The sequence below is a fragment of the Ovis aries genome, chromosome 5, assembly GCF_016772045.2.
Source record: "Ovis aries strain OAR_USU_Benz2616 breed Rambouillet chromosome 5, ARS-UI_Ramb_v3.0, whole genome shotgun sequence".
Classification (NCBI taxonomy): Eukaryota; Metazoa; Chordata; class Mammalia; order Artiodactyla; family Bovidae; genus Ovis; species Ovis aries.
Genome location: NC_056058.1, coordinates 86,156,178 through 86,179,084, shown reverse-complemented (window position 1 = coordinate 86,179,084; position 22,907 = coordinate 86,156,178). Strand labels below are relative to the sequence as shown.

The following is a 22,907-nucleotide window of genomic DNA, read 5'->3' as shown; positions in this document are numbered from 1 at the left end:
CTCCTATGGACTTTCAACAACTAAAGAAAAGAGTTCTCTCAATAGATGATCTACAAACCAGAAGGCTGACTTTAGCGTCAACCCTCTCTCTCCAAAGAGGGAAGGAACAGAATGATTCAAGTTCAGCTGGACAAGAGACATAGTGCCAAGGCAGAAAGACCTCTTCCCTCTCTGCACATTGAACTTGTAGTCCTTATCAGAAGAAAATATTGGGAAAACTGACAAATATTTCTATCTCTCTAGTCAGTCCTAAAGAAAACCAACCCTGAATATTTATTGGAAGGACTGATGCTGATGCTGAAGCTCCAATACTTTGGCCAGCTGACACAAAGAGCTGACTCATTAGAAAAGACTCTGATGCTGGGAAAGATTGAAGGCAGGAGGAGAAGGGGATGACAGAGGATGAGATGGTTGGATGGCATCACCAACTCTATGGACATGAGTTTCAGCAAACTCCAGGAGATGGTGATGGACAGGGAAGCCTGGTGTGCTGCAGTCCATGGGGTCACAAAGAGACATGACTTAGTGACTGAACAACAACAACCAATAAAAATTCATGGTACATGCAAGCCATTATTACCACTACTATATGTCTTTTCTCACTTTTTAAAAAACTGATTCAGAATAACTGAATCTTAGAAATAATATTGTTGAAACAAGGCAAACATCTTACTTGTGTCATCAATAAACTTGAGGCTGAAGCCTAATGTTTTTTGTGTATTCCTTCTCAATTTTTCCTTTTGGATTATAGATTATGAAAGAGGGATTTTATGCAGCAGTTGGTGACAAAATATATTTCTTATTACCGTGTAATATTTGCTACATTAATAATTTTAAGGCTTTAATTATTGATGAAAACTTAATTGTGCCCCATGTCCCTTTTTCTTGCAGCTCAATAAAAACTATATATTTCTTTAATTAGGCTTCATTTGAAGACTAGAAGACAATGCAGGAGTGATTTCTTGCTAATTCACCTATCTACAGCCAGAAAAGAGATGGAATTAGCATCTTCAGTGCAGTTTAGTGAGAAGAAAATATCTAACTGTTCTGAAAGTGTGACTTTCCTTTGCATAGTTAACCTCACCCAGAGGCCAGGGATATAGAGCCAACTGAAAGCAAACACTGCAACAAAGAATATATTCCCTCCTTCCTGGCCCTGGAGAGAGAGTTCTTCGATTTTAGTAGAGATGGAAAGGAACAATTGGGGTCACCTACATGGTTTTCATACTGCATTCCCTCTTTATGGTCTCTGCTTTACTCAAAATATAATCTTCGTCTTCCCTGCCTGATTCAGCATTTTGTTGTTGTATTCTACTTACAATCACCAGGAATGTTATAACCACTTTATTCTGTGTCCAAATGTTTCAAAACAACTACCAGAAAGCCTGGATGGAGGGAAAGTCACATTTGCTAAGCATCTGGTCTGGGTTATATGAGGTGCTTTCAATCAATTATTGCTTTAATCTCCAGGGGTCACAATCACAAATGCCAACAAGTTCAACAATGAAGAAAGCAGATAGGGCTTGAGAAACAAGGAGCCCTCAAGCTCCATTTTTCCTTTTCTACTTTTGATAGAGAAGTGATTTCAGGGAAAAAAAAAAAGTTTAAGAATAATGTTTCCAACACTCTGTGAGAATAACAACAGACCCATGAATTACGCATCTCAGTGTCAGGTGTGACATCAGGATAAATAGGGCTGGCCAATTTCTCACATCCCATTCCAGTGAGATTTTCAACTCTAGACCACCATCGCCTGGTTGAGAATTCTTCTCAATTTTTAAATGAAGCTTAAAAGCTTCATTCTTAACTGTATCTGTTTTCTACTGTTACATGAACGATTACCACAGACTCAGTGCATGCGTGCATACTAAGTCACTTCATTTGTGTCTGACTTTGCGACCCCATGGACTATAACACACCAGGCTCCGCTGTCCGTGGGATCCTCCAGGCAAGAACACTGGAGTGGGTTGCCATGCCATCCTCCAGAGGATCTTCCCGACCCAGGGATCAAACCCACGTCTCTTACATCTCCTGCATTGGCAGGCGGGTTTTATACCACTAGGGCCATTCTAAACCAATACAAATTCATTACCTCACTGTTCTGCTCAGGAGGTTAACCTGGAGTTAGCTGGGTCCTGTGCTCAGGTGTTACCTGGCTAAACTTGAGGCGTTAGCAGGAGCTATAATCACATCTGTGATTCTAGAATCCTCTTCCAAATTCACTGACTGATGGCACAATTTCTTTCTTATAGCTGCATGGCCAATAACCCGATTTTCTTGCCAGCTGTTTGTTAGGGACTACGCTCAGCTTCTAGAGGTTACCCTTACATCCTGGCCCAGTAGCCTTCTCCACAGACCCTCTCACTGCATAGGAAGCTTAGTTCTTCAAGCCTAGCAGGAGAATCCAATGCTTCATACCTCTGTGTCCTCTTTTAAAAGCTCACCTGAGTAGCTCAGGTTCACCCAGGAATATCTCCCTCTTGATGAGGTCAAAGTGAAATGATTAGTGATCTTAACCACGCCTGCAAAATCCCTTCTGCCATATAATGTAACATGCTCATGAAAGTAACATACATCGTATTCCCAAGATTCATTCCTACTCAAGTTGGAGGGGGTGATATACAAAAGGGAGGGGTCTTGATGGCCACCTTGGAATTCTGCCCACCCTGACCTGTTTCTCAAGCTTCCCACAGAAATACAGCACTCTTCAAAAAATGAGCAGCTGTATAGCCATGAACACTTTAACTTCCTTTCATTTATGGCTTTGACCTCTTGGCATTATCTTACCATTACTTGATTGGTCCAATGCCCATTGACATTCAGTGTCTGTCATTGTTTTAAAAATTCAGTGTTGGAGCCTTTTACTGCCATTTGATAAGTATAATAAATAGTTGTCACAAATGAAATTTGCACAAAAGCTGACTGTGATGTCAATAACGGGTATAGTTTTTGTAACTGCAATGTAGGTTGATTCTTGAAATCCTAAATTTATCATTAGTACGCTCTATTCACAGAGACTTACTCTCTTGATATACATAAAAAATTCAAACTTCAAAGCATTTTAGAAAATGACAGGCATCTGAAAGTCCCATTTTTATTCTAATGAAAATATCTTTTACCAAGAAGTTAAGATTTCTCAAAAAATGTAAAGAGACTGGAAAATAAGGGTACTAAAAAGTGTTATTATTTGCAAGACAACTCCTAACCATGCTGATTTAGAAAAATCTTCAAGGATTTACTTAGGCGATTGTAAGAAACTCAGTTCTTACAATGAAAGGAAAATGCTTTGAGAAGTTTTCTGGGGTTTCCTTTCAGCTTGTTTGCTTCTTTGCCTATGAGAATATTTACTACCGGTTTTAAAGGCAAACTATAAGAAATATTTATGTTCCAAAAAGAAATCCATCTATAGGAATTCAGATTTAATTTTAAAAACAGGTAAACAATCCTATAAACAAAATCAATGGTCTCCCCAGGTACTTTTTGAAAATAAATAAAAACAAACCTGCTCTGGTTGTCTCATTTGTTGTTTGAACACTAAAGAGCAAGGCACTGGGATTTTTAAGAGCAGCTGTATTATTTTAGACTTTACAAATCATATACAATAACTCATGATTTAGAAAAGAACTGTTGAGCTATCTAGCTAGTCTTTTTTAAGAGTAGCAGTTGAAACAAACAATCAGCTCACTTCATGCATGGAAGAGAATTCTTCAAACTCTTTCCCTTAAATAAACCTTCAATCAGATAAATGACAACTTTGTTTAAAAGAGAATTATTTGGTTCTTCTCCAGTTCTTATTGATGAATCTCTCATTCTCAATTTTAAAATTTGTTGTGTCAACTAAATGTCTAAAGATGAACTAATATACTTTTCATAGTACATATATTAACTAGATCAATTCAACCAAATGCCAGTATTTCACTCCATCAACACAGCATGTTGGTAACTGTTTACAGACAAATGTTTCTGTATATATTGTTTCCAGCTTGAGAAGATTAATAAGGTTCTACAAATGTTAGCCTAACTTAGAAGTATCGTGTGATAAGCAACATTTCCAGGCACTTTTTGATTGTACCAAGGGTGATTTTTGAAAGATGTGTGATATGTTTCTTGTGGTCATTTGGTAAAAATAATAATCTCAAAAGACTCGAGAAAGAGGTGGGATTATTAATAGCAAAAACTTCATTTTGAAAGCACACTCTTACTGATTTTTATTATATTTAAAAATAAAACCAAAGCCAACGTTAGCTCCTCGTCTACTTCTTCATTCCTTTTGAATAAATAGAGAAATTTCTACATGGTATAATTTGAGAAGCACTGAGCACCTTCAACTGGCCTTGCCTTAATCCTGGTGACTAAGACTTCAAGCCGTAACTTTAAGGCACTGGCAACCACCATTTAAAGGCAGCAGTTATCTAGTAGGGGGAATAAGTAAAGTCATTACCACTTAAGATTCGTTCTGAAAGATAAATTGTGGCCTTCTAACGAGCCCTTAGCAAAACAGGAGCCCTAGCAGTTGGGTTTAAAGAGGACAGGAAAAGGAAAAAGTCATCTACTAAAACACCCAAGCCATAATAACTATCCAGTGAATAACTGCTGAGCTGAATCTCAAGGAACAGGTGGAGGGCCAGGAGAAGGAACATAAACAGAAGCTGCAGAAAGAGGTTAGGAGAGCATCATACCCATGTCTGGACATTTGATGTAAAGTAGGAGTGAGGAAATAGGAGATGTTGTATATATACTACCCAGAGATAAGCCTCTCGTTCTGTTTAAGTACAAAATTCAAACTTTTTGTGGAGCTGATAATTCATCTTAGAAACCCATGAAGGTTGAACTGACATCTAGAATTCTTTACAGAAATTTTTCATACATCTAGGTAGCCTGTAATTTTCTTATCATTTAAATAAAACAGAATTTAAAAACTTACCTTTTGTATTGCGAATCCATGGGATAATTCAGCTATGATGAAGAAAAAAAAAAAACAGAGCTATGGGTTAGCAACTTGAACAATCACCACCAAGTATAAGATTGAGCCAATTTTGTAGTTTTCAGATTGGTCAGAGCTTGAATTAGGTTGTAATCACAGAATATATTTTCAGTTTCACTGTTGGGTCCTCTTATCCAAGATAACATAGATTCCAAAGTTCAAATTTATCCTTAGAATCATCAACATTTATTTTTCTTCAACAGGATATCAATAATTTCTGTCAGTGAATTGGCAAAGTCAGGGGCTTTCTTATTTTTTGCCTCTCAATAATTTTGCAACCCAGCTCTGTTTCTAAGAATTCTGCTTTTACTTCATGCTGGAGAAAAGAAATTTGTTTGCATAAGGCAACAAGATTTAGGGATTGGTAACATGGGAAATAGATGGGGAAACAGTGCAAACAGTGTCAGACTTTATTTCTTTGGGCTCCAAAATCACTGCAGATGGTGACTGCAGCCATGAAATTAAAAGACGCCTACTACCTGGAAGGAAAGTTATGACCAACCTAGATCGCATATTCAAAAGCAGAGACATTACTTTGCCAACGAAGGTCCGTCTAGTCAAGGCTATGGTCTTTCCAGTAGTCATGTATGGATGTGAGAGTTGGACTGTGAAGAAAGCTGAGCTTTCTTCTTTCGAAGAATTGATGCTTTTGAACTGTGGTGTTGGAGAAGACTCTTGAGAGTACCTTGGACTGCAAGGAGATCCAACCAGTCCATCCTAAAGATCAGTCCTGGGTGTTCATTGGAAGGACTGATGCTGAAGCTGAAACTCCAATACTTTGGCCACCTCATGCAAAGAGTTGATTTACTGGAAAAGACCCTGATGCTGGGAGGGATTGGGGGCAGGAGGAGAAGGGGACGACAGAGGATGAGATGGCTGGATGGCATCACTGACTCGATGGAGATGAGTTTGAGTGAACTCTGCGAGTTGGTGATGGACAGAGAGGCCTGGCGTGCTGCAATTCATGGGGTCGCAAAGAGTTGGACACGACTGAGTGACTGAACTGAACTGAACTGACCATAGGAAACTGAGATATTGTTTCAATATTTCCACCAGTAGTTTTCCAAGGGTAGAATCATGCAACTATATTTAATCAGAAGAACTGATCACAGAAGCTTAGGATACAAATGTCAAGATACTGCATATAATGCAGTGTTGCCTGTTGGTATCCAGGATCTCCAGAATCCAAAGGGAAGACCCCCCAAAAATCCTTCCCAGAAGAGTCACGAACTTCTGGATATTTCAAAATGCTTACTCCTTAGTTGAATAACTGATCATATCTCCTTGATTCAAGATACCCATCTTTGACAACTATGGTTTCCAAAATCAGGAAGCAACTTGTAATTAAGATACACATTTAATTCATCCATCCATTACTTGCTCAGTTATGTCTGATTCTTTGCGACCCTATTGACTATAGCCCACCAGACTCCTCTGTACATGGGATATTCCAGGCAAGAATACAGGAGTGGGTTGCCATTTCTTCCTCCAGGGGATCTTCCTGACCCAAGAGTGGAACCCGTGTCTCTTGCAAGTCTCCTACATTGCAGGCAAATTCTTTACCGATTGAGCCATTAGGGAAGCTCCTTTTAATATGGTGATTTTTTTTAAACCTTTTTTAATCAGCGTGAATCTTAAATTATTAGTGATTATTTAGACTCAAGAAAATAGGCATTCTAACAAACAGACATGAGACCAAGAAAAAGAAAAGCAAACCTTATGAGAGGATCAATATTTGCCCTGATATGTAAATCCTTAGAAAATGAAGAAAAATAGAAAAGGAAAAGTTCTCTACTGTGGTAGAGATCTTTGTTATTAGACACTAGAACTATGTTTAAAAGCATGTGGAATGCGCCTCCAGACTAAATTTAGTATCCTTGTGGGGGAGAGAATTTACTTGTTATTTATAAGAGCACTGAGTGTGTGTGTGTATGAGTGTGTATGTGTGTGTGTGTGTGTGGTTTCAAAGTAATTCAAAGCACACTGCTGCTGCTGCTAAGTCACATCAGTCATGTCCAACTCTGTGCAAACCCATAGACGGTGGCCCACCAGGCTCCCATCCCTGGGATTCTCCAGGCAGGAGTACTGGAGTGGGTTGCCATTTCCTTCTCCAACGCATGAAAGTGAAAAGTCAAAGTGAAGTCGCTCAGTCGTGTCCGACTCTTAGCGACCCCATGGACTGTAGCCCACCAGGCTCCTCCATCCATGGGATTTCCCAGTCAAGAGTACTGGAGTGGGTTGCCATTGCCTTCTCTGCAAAGCACACTAGAGACCTTAATATCATATCTACAACATAACAATTACTGTTTTCATGAACGATAAAATGGTTACATGTGGTCAAGAGTGATGATAGCAGAAGAATTTTTTTTTCATTGATAGCTGTAGTTTGACCTGTTTTGACATATTAAGGGGAGATTTCAAATCTGAAATTTTTTTCTTAATTCATAAGTCAATTCAGCAATGCTAACTGAGGCTGTAAATGAGCATTTTGGCAATGCAAAGAGACTTAGAGATTATCTAGAACCTCTGGCTCATTTTTCAGGCAAGAAAAATGAGGTCCAAAGAAGAGAGTCATTTGCTTCATCTGGTGTTGGCTAATTACTTAATGACAAAACCACAGGTTGAACCCAGTACTTCTTTTTTCCAGTGTAATGCTTTTTGTCCATGGAGAAGAGACTAGTTCCGTCCACACATATGACAGAAATACTGTGGTTCTGGGTACCTTTGCCAGAACCTACAAATTGAGCCCAGGTCTCAGAGGAGTTTTGAGAAAGCACAGCTCAATACTACCACAATATTTCAAGTGGTTCTCTGCATGCTTCTAGTCACTGCGCAGAGATTAATGTCTGTCTACACGATTTTTGTAGCGGACCTGGGAATGCTTTCCTTCAAACACAGCATTTTAAGTGGTCAAGGAAGTCTTTAATAAGTCACAATCATATCATTGTGAGAATTGGAAGACCCTTCTGCCATACGTTGCGTTTCATTCCCTCGGTTTACAGAAGAGGACCATAACGTCTGGGAAAGGAACACGGCTCATGGGTGTAGGGTCAGGACATGAACACAATTTTTCTAACTCCTTGGTCACTGCTTTTTCATGACACCACACAGTTTCACCATGAATTATGCCCAAGAAATGGAAAGGCGCAAAGGTGAAATAACCAAAGACACCTTTCCAAGAGAGACGTCTCAAACGACGCGGTGAAATGTGTGATCCTTGTCCTCAGGCCTGGCAAATTCTCTAGCCCCATCCCTCTCAGTGGTCAGGGTCCTCTCTCACAGGCTCTCCCCCTCTCTCATTATCAAAATACACTTTTTAGGAAAGTTTTCACAAGCTGTCTTATTTATTCTTAGCCACATATGCGGTATTAACCTTGCCGTTTAAAGATGGCGGAAGTCGAAGGTGTCTGAGGAGTGAGTCACTTCTCCGTGGCTCCACAGTTTGTAAGTGGCAAGCAAAGATTCAAGCCCAGAACTGTCAGGAATTTCTTAAACATTTGCTAATTCAGCACGATATCTAGAACACAGTATGTTTATAAGAAATGTGAGCTACAGTAAAATAAAGGGAGAAGGAAGGAAGAGAGGGAAGGAGGGAGAGCGGAGAGGAGGTAGGGAAGGAAGACGGATGTGGGAGGTGGGAGGAGGGGAGGCAGGGAGGAGAGGAGGAGGAAGGAAGGAAGACGAATTCTATTAAGACCAAGTTGTGATGAATAACATTTGAACTTGCTATCTTTCCGTTTGCATGTGAACAGGGAAAAAAAAAATCTTAAACTGAAGAAATAAATTAAAATTTCAGACATCTTCCAGCAGGGTGAGAAATTTGGCAGAAGATAAAGGTGCCCTAAAATTCCATGTTGGCCTTTTCAGAGCTTAGCAGTTACAAACTCATGATAAAACAGTTCTCTGATTATTTCAGAGAGGACTTCTCAGGATGCAGCAAAATTATCAACCCTGTTTCTGCCCAAAGACCACAGACAGAAAGTCCCATGAAGCCCAAGGGTGGTTCCTTCCCTCAGTTTCCAAAGGGAGAGCTCAGAGAACCTCAAATGCCAGAGATGGATGCTGAGAAAAGTGAGTTCAAAATGTCCTGGTTTGTGGCAACACAGTGGAAAGCAGGGAGGGCAAACCTAGAGCCAGAATCCAGGTTTTAAAGAAAATGTTAGTCCTTCAGTCGTGTCCAACTCTTTGGGACCCCATGGACTGTAGCCCACCAGGCTCCTCTGTCCATAGAATTCTCCAGGCAAGAATACTGGAGTGGGTTGCCATTTCCTTCTCCAGGGGATCTTCCCAACCCAGGCATCAAACCCAGGTCTCTTGCATTGCAAACAGATTCTTTACTGTCTGAGCCAGTAGGGAAGCCCAGGGAAGGTTTTATCAAACTCATCTGCGATATCTTTGGGTTAATTCCTTAGATTTTGCTAAGGCTTTTAGGTTCAAAGAAATGTTTCCAGGTAGGCCTAGCAATGGAGTCAAGCCCTGCTTCTGGAGATTTCAAGATCCCCCCTGTTCGTGGTTCTGTCTGTATGAGGAGGCTGGGGAGGGGAAGAAGAGGTAGAACCAAAATGCAGAAGCTAACAGAGGAGGCTACTGATGCTTGTGAACTGTGGTGTTGAAGAAAACTCTTGAGAGTCCCTTGGACTGCAAGGAGATCCAACCAGTCCATGCTAAAGGAGATCAGTCCTGAACATTCATTGGAAGGACTGATGTTGAAGCTGAAACTCCAATACTTTGGCCACCTGAGGCGAAGGGCTGACTCATTTGAAAAGACCCTGATGCTGGGAAAGATTGAAGGCAGGAGGAGAAGGGGACGACAGAGGATGAGATGGTTGGATGACATCACCGACTCAGTGGACATGAGTTTGAGTAAATTCCAGGAAAAGACTCTGATGCTGGGAGGGATTCGGGGCAGGAGGAGAAGGGGACAGCAGAGGATGAGATGGCTGGATGGCATCACTGACTCGATGGATGTGAGTCTGAGTGAACTCCGGGAGTTGGTGATGGACAGGGAGGCCTGGCATGCTACAGTCCATGTGATCACAAAGAGTCAGACACGACTGAGTGACTGAACTGAACGGAACTGAACAGGGAAGGGAAAAGGAGGAAGACTGGGACCTCCTTCAAGTCAACTTAAGTGAGCCACTCAAGGATCCCAAAGTCTGAAGGTCCTCTGCATCACTCTAATGTCATTTTCTTCATCTTCTTTCCTTAGATTACCTATGGCCTACCACCTGAGAATCAAAAAGCTGGGTCAAAGGCTCAGCACAATATAACTGCTGGTCAAATGGTCTGGGACAAATCAGTATATTTATACCTCAAATTCATACTTATATTGATGACAATTAATAGCTGTGTGATCCACCTCACTTGATGTGTGCTTTAAAAAAAAAAAAGGCTTTTATATTTAAAACATTCTGCAGCTGTGACTATTATCATTGCTTTATAATATGAATGTTCCTTTGTAGCTGTTTGGCCTTGTTCTTTTCCCCCTAAATTGGGATACTTGGAGGCCACTCTTTACAAGTAGGTGGAATGACTTATCACAATGATGACATATCCTAATGCCTCTTTATATTTAACATGAGTTGCAAAGACCATTGCTATAGAAATAGAATCAGATTTCTACCTACTTCAGGTAGATCTCACCAAAGGTAGCACGTACCTAGATGTAAATTCATAAACCTCAGGAAAGGACATAAGACATATAAGTTTTAATAAAATATTCTCTAGGAAAAAAGTTTGAAAGCACAGAATATATAAGCAGTTTCTACCTTATATTAATAACTATACAATATGTAAAATAAAGGAAGGATTAAGGAAAACAGGACTTCTAGATAACAAATGAATATATTTCACATATTAATCTCATATGTTCATTCATATATATCTTATACCATCTTTACATGCATATATTGACTCTAAAGGTAATAAATGTAACACAGATTGCAAGGTATAAGCCAGAGTTCATTTTTTAATTGTTGTCCAATTTTTTAGAAAATAGAATACAAAGAGACAAAATTTCTTTAATATTTCAGGAAGCACACCATGGCTCTAATGGGTAAATTGAGAAGTTAAAATTTGGAGATCTTACTGTACATATTTTAATTTTAAACTTTTTCTATAAAACTCACATGAGTGTATGCCTGCCAGTGAAGTTTAAAAAGAGAGAGAAAAGTTTAAGCAGTAAATGCTGTAAATGAAGTGAAGTGAAAGTGTTAGTCACTCAATTGTGTCCGACTCTTTTCAGACACAAAAAGACTGTGAAGCCTGCCAGGCTCCTCTGTCCATGGAATTCTCCAGGTAAGAATACTGGAATGGATTGCCATTCCCTTCTCCAGGGGATCTTCCCAAACCAGGGATCAAACATGGGTCTCCTACATTGCAGGCAGATTCTTTACCATCTGAGCCATCAAATGCTGTAAACATTTAAATAAATATAACATATATGTACATACACAACTTGCTGGTAGGTATATTCCATTTCTGCCTGATAATTTTCTCTCTCCTCTCTGTGTCTTCTACCTCAACACAATACACTTTCTCCAGGAAAACAAATGACACCACTTTCTCACTAGGTTCTCTTCAGGGGATAAAACTAATGGACAATTGCATAAGGCACCATGGGTGAGAAGTTATACCTGGTTGATAGCAGCCTGGAGCCTCACAGGACCAAGGGTTACCTAACACAGTGAGGCTAGAGGAACGGGAAGAGTAAAGTTGAGGCAACAGGACTGATTTGAAAAGGCAGACAAAATGATAATGGAATCCACATGCGGAAGATGAAACATAAGGTTGGAGACTGGAAGAATGAGGACTGGAAGGCTTGGTGAAAATGGGTTCAAGACAACACAAAAGAGTCACAGCCCTGCCTCTGTGCAGGTCCTGATGTGGAGGGAGGACCTGATGACTTAGGAGACTAGGGAGTTACTGACATGTATTTCTCAACTCACATACTATGGAGTCTATGATGACACTCTCTACTGTGCAGACATGCCAATGGCTCAGACATCTGTGGTCAACGTCAATCATTTTCTTGCTACTGCTAATTTGTTCCCAAACTGAATTTTTAGAAAATTTTGCAATGTATTTGTTGGGCGAAACAATGGGATTTCTAGAATCCTAAAATGAGAATGCATGTAACCCTCATTTTAAGAAAATATATATTTCAAAGAAAATCTTCAAAGGGTTATAATAAGTCTCCCTCTTAAAATCTCTAGTAACTATTAACAATTTTAACAATGGCTTTCATATCTTTCTCAATTGGGTATTTTGTTTAGCTCAAAAAAAGAAAAAACTATGATATTTCTTTTCTAATAATGTCAGGAAGTTTCTATTATTGGCCAAAATGAAAATATTTCATGGTAGCCTAATTTCCTTCTTCATTATATAGCATAAAGATCAGGTGACATAAGAGTAATTATTTTCCTGATGACTTCAATCTTCCTATTTCATAAAGGAAAGGAAGTGAAGGAACACTACCTCTCAATATTCCCAAGCCAGTTTCCTTTTGGATTTTGCATATTCAGGCAACTAACTGTTGGCTGTTTTACTGGTTTGAATAACCCAACAAGGTACAAGAGAATCTAACTTCTATGTTAGAACCTACATCTGCTTATGCTAGAATGAAAACCCATCTGAGAATCAATGAAGCACATGGAGAGGGTCTAATTAAACCCCTATGCCATTTCCTTTAAAACTGTCAAATTGAAATTGTAATCGTGTATTCATTCACCCCCAATGGTGTAGTGGTAATTTTAGAAGTGGGAATATTTAAGCAATAAGAGCCAACAGGGTGTGTTTTGCTAGGATATCAACAAGCCTGGATAGTTCCTAGGTAAGCAGCCAATAAGCTGAAAACAAAACCTTTCCTACATGGTGAGTGAATCAGGAGACCCACTCCAAGTTTACAACCACATTAATGACAAAAACTTAATTCTGTATCAGGAATGAGAACTTATAAAATATGTATGTATTAAATAATAGTATAAAATCACACAAAACGACTGAAATGAAACAAAGCATTGGCATATTAAAATCAAAATGATAATATGTTCAACAAATTAAAAATCAAACTTCCGAGATTTCTGGCTTTTGAATTCCAAATACTTGTTCTCTTTCTTCTTTGTCCTTTTTCTTCTTTGTCTGATTTTGTGGCTGTGTTAACCCCCCAACAAAAATCTAATTGAATAAGTATGAGAGGGATATATGCTCTGCAATTTGTTGTTGGGGTATCTTTTGACCTCATTTTAGGGAACAGCAATACTTTAAGGTTGAGCCTCTTAAGAGCATGGCTATGCTCTTCACATATACTAAAATACATGGTGGCTCAGATGGTAAAAAAGAATCTGTCTGCAGTACAGGAGACCTGGGTTTAATCCTTAGGTTGGGAAGAGCCCCTGGAGAAGGGAATGGCTACCCACTCTGGTATTCTCGTCTGGAGAATTCCATGGACAGAGGAGCCTGGCAGGCAAGAGTCCACGGGGTTGCAAAGAGCTGGACACAACTAAGAGACTAATACTTATCACTTTGGGCTTCCCAGGTGGTGTTGGTGGTAAAGAACCTGCCTCCCAGTGCAGAGGATGCAGGGGATATAAGGGACACAGCTTTGATCCCTGGGTCAAGAAGATCCCCTGGAGTAGGAAAAGGCAACGTGCCCCAGTATTTTTGCCTGGAAAATTCCACAGACAGAGGAGCTTGGCAGGCTACAGTCCATGGGGTCACCAAGAGTCAGACATAACTGAGCATACACATACCCCTACATCATATATATATATATATATATATATATATATATATATATGGCTAAGACCCAAGTTATCCAGGATGGTTTTTGTACTATGTTTAAATAACAAGTAGGGAAGAAAGGCAACCACATTACACAGGTAATTCACTGGCTTCATATAGATTCAGCCTGAGTTAAGAGACCACCAGGGTATCTCCAGACCTCATCAGAAGTATCTACACATTCTTGCTTCTAGGCTATGGTGTGGTTTACTCAATATAGAGCAATGATAAAAAAAAAAAAAAAAGTTCTGCAGGTTAAAATGTTAAACTGCTTTCCTTGATATACTTGCTGACCAGAGAATTTGGTAGCTGGTGGTGGTTTAGTCACTAAATCATGTCCAACTCTTGTGACCCCATGGACTGCAGCCCTCCAGGCTCCTCTATCCAAGAGATTTCCCAGGCAAGAATCCTGGACTGGGTTGCCATTTCCTTCTCTAGGGAGAGGGCAGTAAAACAGGCTAGTGTGATGGTGTTCAAACAATCTGCGTATTAAAAAGTCCTCCTTTCACTCACTTTCTCTCATTTTATACCCGCCCCTCCTCCTCCAAGCCCAACCCCAAACACGAACACATCTGCAGGGATGGGTATCTGGCTGCTCTGCAGATGAAACCAGGCAGCAAAGATCATCAAGGAGGAGCAGGAATGGATAAAAAGGAAAATAGAGAATTTGGCTCACTTTGTCCTCCTCACTCTTTATGCCAGTCCTTGCACCACACAAAAGACTCTTCGAAAGCCTTCCTCAGTCAAGCTGGGCCATTCTCCAATGTCACTGTATACAAGTATAGGGACTTCAGCGGAAAATTAAAGGGGGGTTTCCATTGTTTGTCCAGGATATCCTTAAGGGAAGAATAAAAGTAAGCAGTATTGGCGGTTAAAAAATTTACATAAAGTAAAATACATTTCTGTACAAAGAACTATGGAAAACTGAGTAGAACTAGAGGTCACATGAAAGAGAGAAACACCTGGATAATGCCTAGGCACGCTTCCCGCCTTTCTTGCCACTTAGATTAAGCCTGTTTAACTTCCGGTGTCTGGGCATGGGGGAGGGTTTGGAACACTTGGGAGAAAGGACATCTACTGCTTTGACCAAATAAATTCACCTTTTCTGTTCTGATTCTCTTAGAATATGAAAATCACTCGCAACCACCAGTATGAAGCATCACAACACCAACTCACACAAGACGTTCTCTACCCTGCATAGGCAACTATACAGAGAGTAAGAATTTATAGACAAGTTAAAGGAGGACAGAATTCACAAATAATGGACAGGAATTAAAAACCATCAGAATGCCAAGGGAGTCCATAAATTACATCTCTCTGCAATAAGTCAGAGCCCCAACATCAATCAGTGACAGGGAGAACATACACAAGGTTAGCACGAAATTCCAACACTGAACTGACTCTTATAAAAAGAATCATAAAGTTTTCAAGCACGAGCCAACTTTTGAATTCTAAGGGATTGCTCTTTGGGCTCTTATGTTACCTGAGCTACTTTTGTCCACACTTATAAAGAAGACATTGCCTTCAAAGAACATATATTCCCACTCTCCAGCATTAGTGATAAATTTCTAAAACCTCTGCAGGGAGAAAAAGAGTCTTAAATAACTTGTTTCCAATCCTCATCTGACAGCAAGTTTGAGGACTCAAGTTAACTGAATATTGTATAGTAGACTGGACAATATTTCAGAGACATCAAACACATGGTCCTAAATTATAAGAATATTTTATATGATTTATTTCCACAAAAAAGTGATCAGTTTTGCTGAAATAAAAGCTCTATCCCTCAACTTGTATTTTCCTTTTTTTGGCAAAGAACAACGTAAATGGGTTTCAAAAAATACCTTTCACTTATCACAGGATATGCTTTTTCATTTTTGCTAGGTTTTCATTTTTACATATAATATAAAATATCATAAATGTCTACAGTGAAAGGAATGTATCTCCATTTAAATAAATGTGCTGATTACTAGCATTTTATATTAAAAGGGAATAATTTTATAGCATCAGATGATTCATTCTTTTGTATATATCCAAAACAAAAATGAACCATTAATCAGTACTATTAGCACCTTAAAACATAAGTCAATCTGCTACAATGTAAGCAGGTTAATAATGAAAATAATTAGTTATCAAGCTGGTATTTGGCCAGAAAAGAGACATGTAGAAGACATGCGGGTCTAGGCATTTTAGCCTAGATAACACCTGACTTGCCTTGAGAGAGAAAAAGAGCAGAACTTGTTAAAATCTCTGCTGTTTTAATTAGAGATGTTACATCATGAAATACTTACTAGTTAATTTTTTTTCCTGCTGCTAGAAAAACACCTGCTTCTCACCCATTACTTGATCTTTCCAGTGCCCAAAGAGTACAGAGCAAACGTTCATTACCAAAAGGCTTTCTGAGCAGTATGTCTCAACTAAACTTGATACACAGAACAAAGGCTTGATAGAGGAATAATGATCCCAATAACCCTAGCGATAATTTTGCTTTGGAAGCCAAATGTTTCTAAGTTTTCTTATTTCATGTGGGTTTTGTCACACCTGTGTAGCTTTGCCAGAAGGCATGCTGGAAGTTCAATGGATGGCTACCACGAGAAATTACATAAAGTGAAATTGTGTTGAGCCAAGCCTGGGAACACTCATTAAGCTGTAGATCCAGCTCTCAAGGTGTTCAAACCAGTCGATCCTAAGGGAAATCAACCCTGAATACTTATTGGAGGGACTGATGCTGAAGCTGAAGCTCCAATACGTTGGCCACCCGATGCAAAGAGCCGATTCATTGGAAAAGAGCCTAATACTGGGCAAGATTGAAGGCAGAGGGAGAAGAGGATGACAGAAGAAGAGATGGTTGGATGGCATCACCAGTTCAATGGACATGAACTCGGGCAAACTCTGGGAGTTGGAGAGGGACAGGGAGGCTTGGCATGCTGCAGTCCATGGGGTCACAAACAGCTGGACACAACCTGGTGACTAAACAACTACAACCAGCCCTCAAGGAATCAAAATGTTATACTTAGGAGAGCATCACAGTCTCAGATGTATTCCTGCCTCGTGTTTATACACAGGAAGCCATGCATGGGAAGCACGCAATAGCTTATGCTCAACAGGACGGACTGGAAGAGGACTGGTAAGAGTTATACGAGAGATAAGCTTATAGCCGAGTGGCCTGGGGTGTGTGGCAGGACCCCCTCACAGCAAACTCAACTGAGTGACACCTGAGAAAGTAAGCACAGTCATGGAAACAGCACAACTAGGTCAGGAGATGTGGCTGCAGCTTGGTAGGTAGCATGTGAGACTGACCCAAGACAGTAAGACCTGTGCCAAGCTCCCCTGCAGGCAGAGAGCCAGTTCGTATTTCTCTTTTAGTTCTCTCTGCTCAAATCCGATGGAAATGAGCCTACAAGTTAAAGGGTTTTGATATCTAAATTTAAATGAGGCTAGAGAAGTTGTATATCTACCTCCGCATGGTCATTCAGAATTTTTTTCCAACAAATGCTAAATTCTACATACACATAGGACTGACACATATATACCCATGCTAACGCACTTCTGTAAATATACAATGAATGATCTTCTTAGACTGGACCTTTCAAAGGTCCAGATTTATTGCTGACTGCCAAGCCTTCTTGATTTATGATAAAAACTAATACATTTTACTTAAGAGTAGAATAAGATTAGAAAAGCCACATTAAGTTTACCATCTTTCACATCTGAGCATATTGTTTAAGATGTTCTAAAAATGATGTACTTAACTGAGAGATGTGCTTCCGGCTTATACGCCAGAACAGATTATGAAAATCAGTGGGAAAACAGGGCTGTGGAATAACCTGTGGAAATACATACACTTGCAATTCTGGGTTTCCTAATTTTAAGCTCTTGGTATCTTGATTTATCAAAAGCAAACTTTGAGCTTCTCCAGTTGAAACAGTTCTGAAATTCTGACATAGAAGGATTTACGTATACTCCACGTTGTTCCATTTACTTAGAAAACCGATCAAAAAACAATGATGCTGGATTTCAAATGTCTGGAGGAAATACTGCATGCATGACATCTGTTTTCCCTGGGGATTTGACACACATTTGCTTTAATGTACTGATGTGTTCTTCAATACCTTAGAAGCTATATGCTAAAAACAAGTGTGTGCTTCAGTTTTCAAGGAAAAGAAAAAAAAATCATAAATCCCAAAGCCCTTGTCTCTGAAGAAGAATAATTTAAGTGCTAAGTTTTCACAAAATAAAAAATACAAATGATCATGTTTCTATATGGCCCAGCTTTTTAAAGATTATGTGCAAATCTTCTATAGACTTCCATGTAAGTCTTCTTCGCTACTGAACAATTATCCAGAATCAGAAAGAATGGGCCTTTGAAAATCAACAGCTAAAAGAAATAAGATCTTCATTTCAATTTGAGATGTTTGAAGTATTAATCTTCTGGAAAATTACTTGGCCTCCAGAAGCAGTCAGTTGCTAAACATTTTTGGTGGATACCTTGGAGTTTTGCCACAAACTGACGCATGAAGTTTCAGGCGGAACACAGAAATCCACCACTGTACACTATACGAGCTGGCTTGAGACATCTACCTCTATCTATGAAGAAGTCCCCTTAATTAAAAACATATAAAATATCCAAATTACTTCCATGATTCTCACTCAGTATATGTTCAACCAACTTGCAAACTAAGGAATACCCCTGCTCAGCTCACCTGAATTTCAGAAGCTTTTGTAAAGATCCTTCATAGTAAAGGAACACAATTAGGTATGAGAGCATGAAGAATAAAGAACATTGCAAGTTGAAATTCACACATCACATGGGTAGATGAGATAAAATCTTTTTTTCTTCCTCTTTATTTGTCCTTTGCCTAAAACAACCACATCAAATGATCAGATGTTACTCTGCAGCATGGAAACTTGATGGAGCTCTGAAATCAACAGTCTCAAATCATTTCCTAAGTCCAGACAATGATAATAAACATCTCTCGAAGGGTCTAAACCAGACCCATTAGTGAACATAAGCTGCTTCACATCAGCTAAAAGGAAAACTGTCTCTTCCTGAAATTAAAGGGCAATTGATATCAACATTTGCTTTCTCCTGGCACCATCTTTAGAATCTTGGATTCAGACCTCTGACTCATGTATCCTGGTGCACTTAAATAAAACCAAAAAGACTTTAAACCCCCCCACTCTGAGCTGAAGTGTATAAGTGAGTGGATACAATAAATTGCATCCATACACTTAATTCAATTCACAACTTAAGTTGGAGAATTAGACTTAAGTTTACATTTATTGTAAGTGTCTTTTCCTATTAAAAAAAGCAGACACCAAGAGAGTCAGGGTGAGTTAGATACAGAGGTTAGAAGGCTCATACTAAAAAGACTAATAAAAAGTGACTTAAATGTCACCATCTCTCTGCCAAAGTGTGTGAGTGATATTTTCAGTTTGACATGAAAACGCTATCCTTGTTTGTTGGTGTTGAATTCTAAGCATAAGTTCTACAGTTTTCAGAAAGAGAGGATATGTATGTACTAAAAAGCTGAAATCCTGACATCTTGGAAACCAAAATCTTCTGTTTATCCAAAGGTTAGGGACAGGGTACTCAACCACATACAAAGGCAGAGTACCTACAGAAGCTTTCCAATAGGAATCTTTAGGGTAGAACAGTAACTCAATGTCCACCTTAGCTAGGCATTCAGCATGCATAGCTGGCTAAGTCTAGCTGACTAAGGCAAGTTACTATTAGCAAAGATCTCCGCTGAAGATGAGATTTGGTAGTTTTTTATGGCCTATCTCTCTTCTGCCTTGAATATTTTCAAAGTTTAGGAAACTATAAAATATTAGAGTGAGAGCTCTTTATTGATTTAATGAATAAAACAATATATTGATTAATTGATTGGTAGAGACTGAAAGTATAGATGGGTGGACAGATGAATCTCAAAGACCGTAATTTATCATTTGTTCTCCAGTTTGTGGGTTGCCCACCTGTGGCTCTATGGTAGGGCTACAGACTCTACGGTAGGGCTAATGGCGACCTCCTCCAAGAGGACTTATGCCATACACTGCACCTCCCAGGACTGAGGCTACCAGGGCCCCTGTCCCCAAGGCAGGCCACTGCTGACCCATGCCTCCATATAGTTTGTACATAAATAAGAGACCAAAATGCTTTTCTCCTTATTACAGTATATGGTCTGAAATTGTACCCAGTATATGGAAGACAGCTGAAGGAACAACTTGAGAAATTTTTCTTTAAGAGGCTATAATGACTCAACAACTCATTTTCCGTGTATCATAGACATTATCATGGAAGGCAAATTGAAGAGATATTCCAAGACAGAAAAGATGTCATGACCCTAGGTATTAATTCTTCAGTCGAGAGTTTGCCCTCATGAACCTCTGTTTACATTTTTCACAAAACTAGATTTCAAATGTCTTGGCTGGATATATGCAGTGCATCAGAAAAACCAACTAGTTCATGATAAACTAGATTCTCCATACACCAGGATCATCTCCAGTTGTAAATTAAGTATCAGTGGAAGTCAAATCAGCAGAGTATAATTTATTAAGCTACTGCTGTGTTAATGCAACTTCCGAAGGTAGCTCATTTACTAACCAGGATTTGATTAGCGCCTAGAAGAACCTGGTTCATTTTATTCAAATAAGACAATTTCAAATCATAAATTCCACAAACTGACCTTCAGAGGAAAAAAAAAAGTCTGTGAATTTAAATATATTAGAAATCCGTAAAATTCTAATGCATTCATTTGCCATCTATATTGACACCTCGCTAGTTGTACCAGGGGTTATAAAACACATAATCCTGCTGTTTTTCAAAGATAAGTAAGGGAATATCATGGGGAGGCATATTTTGCTCAGGGATCCTTACTCCATTATGATACTATCCAATATGTTATGGCAATTGTAATACTTTGTAGACCGGTGGAAAATATATCTAAAAATAACTGTGCCATTTCTGAGCAAAAGCAGAAGTAATTGATGTTTCCTAGAAAAATGATCCCACCTGGCTTTGTAGAAGAGCAGCATGAGCGTTTCAATGACAGGTAGATCCAGAACAGAGCTTTGTCCTCAATATCATTCCAATTCTCTGAAACTCCAAAGCAAGGTTCATAGAGATTCTTTAGAATGCTCCACTTGAAAGCCAGATTACACTATTTAAGTGGCCTATGGAGTTCTGTATTAAAGGCTCCCTGCTGCTCAGGCATTTTTTCCCATTATAATATATTGCTGTAGATTTAACACTGTAAATGTTCTATCATTTAACTAATATGGCTCAAAAGGTTGTCATCGGGGATGCTTCTAAATTATTATCACTGCAAATAAACCTTGCTACCGAAGGAACTGCTTATTTAGCAAAGACATTTCATGGCATATTTGCATAAAAATACTACTGCTGTCTTTCGAGTTCATCTGTAACATTGCTGCTGAGCAGAAGAGCATTAGATGTGTTACAAATACAAGCAACTTTGGCAGCAAGCTAATTTGTAAATGCATATTTGCAAACTTTAAGTGCACTGCTGTGCCCTAACTTATACCCAGCATAACCCATAGATGTTTGTATAATCAGAAAAGAGGGGGAAAAATGCTTATTACTCAGTAGTCCCATTTACCTTACTGGAAATTAGTAATCAATCATTGGATGTTAGTCCCCCACTATGTGTGACCTGCAAAGCAGGTGAATGAAGCAACTCAAAGCAAGGCAAGGCAGTTTCCAGAGGAGAATGAAATACTGGTCGCCTGGTTAGATTATTTGAAGAGATTTTTTTTTTTTACCACTCGTCTGAAACCAACCAACAGTGAACGTGAAAGCAGACGTGAGAATAAAGCTATTTACCAAGTATTTTCAAGGCCTCTTGATCTCAGTTGAGTGTCTGTGCTTGTTGGATACTGCAGAACATGCTAATAGCTTAGATTTCAGAATCAGAGAAGGCTAGGTTCAATATTTGTGTTAACGTACGTGCTATGTGATCTTAGACAAGCTGTTTGACCTAAGATTCAACTCCCTCATATCGTTTTAAATGTGCATAATACTCTGATCTTTGTGGTTAAAAGAAGGTAACAGCCTTTTGAGTTAGATGAGGCAGACACCTTTACTTAGGTTGTTTAGACAGGGAAAGTAAGGCTCAATGAATCGAAGAGATTTGTGCGGTGTTACATACCTAGAGACCAGTACAGTTGGATACAAATTCCCAGATTCTGGCTCTTGACTTACAGATATTTCTGTTCCATAAGGTTTCTCAATTTGCCTAATTTTTCACTGGGTAGTCCAACCTCACAAATGTACATGTTTTCATTTTTCGTTATTTTTCATTTTCATTTTTTTTAATTTTTTTTAATTTCACTTTATTTTACTTTACAATACTGTATTGGTTTTGCCATAAATCAGCATGAATCCACCATGGGTGTACATGAGTTCCTAATCCTGAACCCCCTTTCCTCCTCCCTCCCCATACCATCTTTCTGGGTCATCCCAGTACACCAGCCCCAAGCATCCTGTATCCTGCATCGAACCTAGACTGGTGATTTCTTTCTTACATGATATTATACATGTTTCAATGCCATTCTCCCAAATCATCCCACCCTCTCCCTCTCCAAAAGTCTGTTCTATACCTCTGTGTCTCTTTTGCTGTCTCGCATATAGGGTTATCATTTTCATTTTTAATCCAAACAAATCTTTATTAGATTCAGGCATATTAAACAGTGGGAAAAAAAATCAGACAGTAGTCATGTCTAAAACCTCATACCTGCTATTTTGAAAGTCAGTCCCTAGTTCTAACTGTTCCTACTTTTTACAGATTCTTCATTTCACTTCTGAACTAAAAAAAAAACCATAAATCTTCTGCTTCTCTCTGAGATCCAGTCATGTCCTGTGATACTAGGGAATACAGGATGAAGGAGGCCATCTGTAAGTATGTCATCATGGACTAAATGTTAACTGGGCAATGCCGTGGTTGCCACATGTTTGCTATAATTTTTCCCTAATTAACATGGTTATCTCAAAAACAGGTTAAAACAATAGTCATAACAAAAATACATGCCTACAAATTAATTTACACATACAATGAAAAAGAGTTTTAAGTTCAAATTTATCCATGTCTTTTGTACAATATACCATATTATATAATTTATGTATTTA

At 39.0% G+C, this 22,907-nt stretch overlaps 1 long non-coding RNA gene across 1 annotated transcript in view; it reads right to left on the bottom strand.

Annotated features, from left to right (window-relative positions):
* Positions 1–22,907, bottom strand: part of LOC105607442 (uncharacterized) — a 161,777-nt gene that overhangs the window by 51,188 nt on the left and 87,682 nt on the right. Inside the window, exon 3 of the long non-coding RNA XR_009600737.1 lies at positions 4,925–4,956. This is a non-coding gene — a long non-coding RNA (uncharacterized LOC105607442). The remainder of the gene's footprint in view (positions 1–4,924; positions 4,957–22,907) is intronic.